The 4,322-nt window shown below is 35.0% G+C and overlaps 1 long non-coding RNA gene across 1 annotated transcript; it reads right to left on the minus strand.

Moving 5' to 3' along the window:
• Window positions 1-993: 993 nt before the first annotated feature.
• On the minus strand, window positions 994-2,758 carry LOC125842468 (uncharacterized). Its single transcript, XR_007443919.1, has 3 exons — window positions 2,280-2,758; window positions 2,070-2,188; window positions 994-1,121 (listed from the first exon to the last, which is right to left on the minus strand). It is a non-coding gene; the product is annotated as an uncharacterized LOC125842468 (long non-coding RNA).
• Window positions 2,759-4,322: the final 1,564 nt, after the last annotated feature.

Here is a 4,322-nt window from a genome sequence, read left to right on the forward strand (position 1 = left end):
TCTAACGTTGGCCACCGTTAAAAAGACTTCTAAACGAAAGAATTATCAATGCATGCAAAATACTAGTCAAGAATTGCTTATTTACTATTCATACTTTGTTAATTGATCATGGTTCCCACAACCCTAGTTGTGGATTTAGTTACTCATATTAGCAAGAACACAATTCATAATTGTAGATGGAGAAATCATGAACTTACGTAAAGAGAATAATAAACCCAGAAAATTAACTTGAATTGCAAAGCCAAAATCTTCAAAACGAACTTGGGAAATCAATAATTGCTAGGGTTGCAAATTAATCTCCAAAGTTACAAAGCAAAAATAGAATAATAGTGTCTAACCCCCAAAAACGAGGTTTACATGTCCTATTTATAGAAAACAAATCCTAAATAAAAAAGGAAACAAATTAAGGAAAGTCTTGTTCAGGTACGCGTCTTCGATCCACGAGACTGACTTACGGACCGTCGATGGATCTAAGGTCCGTAAGTCCCTTCCGTCACTCGGGACTTAGAAAATATTTCAGCATCCAACAATCAGCTTCTCTGAAGCAAACGACGGACCAGCAGCACGGACCGTAGATCGACCTACGGTCCGTCAATGCCTTCCGTAGCTCCATACTTAGCATCTTCCAAAAATCAGGTACTAGAACCCTCACAGTCTCACTCTACGGATCAACAGTACGGTCTGTAGATCCATCTACGGTCCGTCAATGGGCACTATGGTTCCACCCTTGGTCAGATTTCCCTGATTTGTCCTCAATATATTCCTACTGATCTACGGTCATCACCTACGGACCGTGAATGGACCTACGGTCCATAGATGACCTCCGTGGATGCCTTTTTCTGCATTTCCTTCAGCTGTCTCTAAACTTCCGCGCCTGAACACCTTTCCTGCAAAACATGATAAAATACATAAAAAACCAATATAAAAAGGCCCTAGACACACACAACTTGTAAGTGAAATGTATTAGAAATACCGTAAACTCATGGTATATCACCACCTCTTGTCAAAAATATATATATCTACAAACAAAGTCATTGTATTCTAATCCTACAAGTAATTTTATAAAATTCTTCTCCCAGTAGTACTTCTACTGCATTAGTGTTGAATTATGCTTGGTCATCCTGCAAATAACAGATAAATATATTATATTTTGATAAAGTAAGTGATAAAAATACACAAATATAAATTTTAAAAGTAGAGAGGATCACATAATATCTGGGTAAATGTCATAAGCTTTGTGCACCCAAAGATGGACAGCTCTTCCTAGGCCGCATTGAACCTAATAAGAAAATACAAGTACAAGCCTCAAATAGTATTGTGCATTGACTTATTCCATAAAATTTAATTTCAAAATTGTAATTGTTGCAGTAGGAAGGAGAGCGTTAATGATCCAAGAAGTCGATAATCAAACTAAACTTTGAAATGACATTTATAATTTCTAACTATTTTTTTTATCAATAGATGTCACTCAAATTCTTCAATTAGCTAATAGCTATTTATCTACACAACAAATAAAACTAATCTTAGGCAATATATTGTTCTTAGTGAATGAACAATAAGAGCAGTAAGGTTTTTTTTCTTATGAAGTCATCAGAAATACTAGTCATTATTTGGAACAATGTTGACCAGTACAATGCATGTATAACTTATTCCTAAACCAAATGACTCCTAAATGCAAAAAAAACTGAACTTCTCTATCCATTTCACTATGCAAAACTTCTCCTTGGAAAATCACTTTACAAAATAATACAATGTATTATTACTATACAAAGACATGCACTAATGGTCAAGGTAACCTAAGTTTCTCGGATTCTCCAAAAATAATGTCGCACCCTTGTGAAATACTCCAAAAATGCCCTACTTTTAAAGGATCAAACATGCACCCAATGACATTTTTAAAGAGTCCGAGCAACATAGGAGGTAACTGCTTGTATGTTATGTAGCATTTTTTTTATCAGTTAAATTTGTTTATGTCATTTTCTTCAATTTAAGAGTCATTCATGCTTGTTAGATGAGACATAAGCTTAATGTGCTAAAGTGGTAGCACTGTAATCTGTAAAGTTTCTTACCTCATCAAAGATAAAAAGAGAACCTGCACTATGACAAGTAGTCCTCAGTGCTTGTAAAAATGCTTTTGTCGCACTAGAAATGCCACCGTCACCTTGGATTGGTTCGACAAAGACAACACCTATTTTACCACTCTGAATTAGTCCTCTTTCTGCTTTAACATCTCCATACTCCGGAAAACAACTCCTGATATTATAGGTTCAAAAGGTTACCTGTAATGTTCTTTCCTTGTCAGAGCAACAACACCAATGGTCCTTCCATGGAAGCAATTGGAGAAGGCAATGAACTCCATAAGAGTTTGCTTCTCATCAAGATGAAAGAATCTCTGTAGCTTTGTTGAAAATTTAATTGTTGCTTCATTTGCTTCTATGGTTTGACAAGAAAACATGGCCTGCAAAAAAATTATCAACAATGTTCTTAACAAGCTCCAACTGTAAGAAATAATAGAACACTATGTTAGTGTTATATACAAAGGTCCTTGTACAGATGGAGGAGACAAGATGTGCTCCTTGAAGAATTAATAATTAGTCACATACAAAGTTAAATTTAAGAAGTTGATTAAATTGATTTATCAAGTTATAGACATATAAGAACAAAGACATTCAGGAATATTTTTCCTATAGAGGCCAAGGGTTTTTCTGTTGATGCATGATTAATTGATAGGAAATATACTACTTGTGGACAATTTGATGAGAAGGAACAGAAGAAACTAAAGGTAGAAAAGACCAAGTGGAAAATATTTCATAGCATTGAGCAACCTGCGAATCTTTCGGTAAAAGTTGTTTCAAACCTTAATTATGTTCGATTAAAAGATTTTATGCAGAGGTAGAAAAGAATACTCCTTCCTTTATTCTCTCTTATCTAACTATCCAAACAGAGATATATCAACTTTACTCTAACTCCACCTCTAAATGAGACCCTTCTCGCCAACATCTCCTTGAAAAATCCAAAAGTATAGAAACTTACACACTGCGAGTAAGTTCCAATTACCACATCATGTCATTCAGTGGAACAAAATGAATTCGTGATAAGATACTGCTATTTATTTTGAAGGGCTAACCCATCGGTGGCCCCCTAAACATGGCACGATCTTTCACTTAGACACTTCAACTGAAGGATTTATAACTTAGGGTTCCCATGTGTCACTTTAACTCTTTTTGCACAGCTGGAGTGTCGCGTCATTTTCACTGATTCAAGGCGCGTAAACATCAAAATTTTGTCTGATGTGGCGTCCCCAACGGTAATATTACTCCATTTCATCTATTTATATTATTTTTTCTCCAATTGTACCCTAACTAAGACCCCAATTTCTCTCTTCTTTTCCAATTTCTCTCTTCTTCAGTCTTTCTTTAATTCTCGGCCCTTAATACTTTCATGTCAAGCTTCTCCAATTCTTCCATGGAATCTGTGGATGAAGGTCGATATTGTAGGTGTGGTAATGAAGCACTATTAAAGACTTCATGGACCCAATTAAATCTAGGGCGTAGATTTTTTACTTGTAGAATTTCAAAGGTAAAATTCTTTATTTCCCTTATTTTTTTGAAGTCAATTAAATGATTAATTGTTGGTGTCTAATTCTTTTTGATTGGTTTTATAGAAAATGGGTGGCTGTAACTATTTTCTTTGGTATGAAGATCGACACCCTCCACAAGCAAACAGGGTAATGTGGGGATTGTTGATGAAAGTCAATGCTTTTGATGAAAAATTAAAGCGAGCAAGAAATATATTTATCGTTGGTGTCGTTGCTGCTGGGTTGCTGATGTTTGGAATATGGAAATTGAAGCCTAATTGTTAGTGTTCTTGAGATGTTCGATCTAATAGTATTTTGATGTAGTATTTGGTGTTCGATTTAGTAGTATTTTGATGTTGTTGTTGCTGTAAATTTTCGATGTAAATGTGCATTTTGGATTCAATGAAATTCTATGTTGTTGCAGTAAGATTGGATTTTTGGCTACATACAAATCTCAAATTCGTTCTCACAATGTAGCACCAAAAGCAAATAGCCAAATTACACAATTGGTCATATTCGTTACAATGTAACGCCCAAATTACACAAAACATAGACAACTATATTGCATGCCCCATAATGAGCTCAAAGTTAGCATTATGCTACATACCATTCAAGGCTACAACCTACAAAAAGTGTACCAAAATAAGGCCCCAAAATAAAGCTAGCATAATCAAAAGCTACATACAACCTTCACAAAAGTGTTTACTAGTTCCAAAATAAAGCTAGCATACTCCTAAAACATTAG

This window comes from Solanum stenotomum, chromosome 10 (assembly GCF_019186545.1).
Source record: "Solanum stenotomum isolate F172 chromosome 10, ASM1918654v1, whole genome shotgun sequence".
In the NCBI taxonomy this organism is placed as follows: Eukaryota; Viridiplantae; Streptophyta; class Magnoliopsida; order Solanales; family Solanaceae; genus Solanum; species Solanum stenotomum.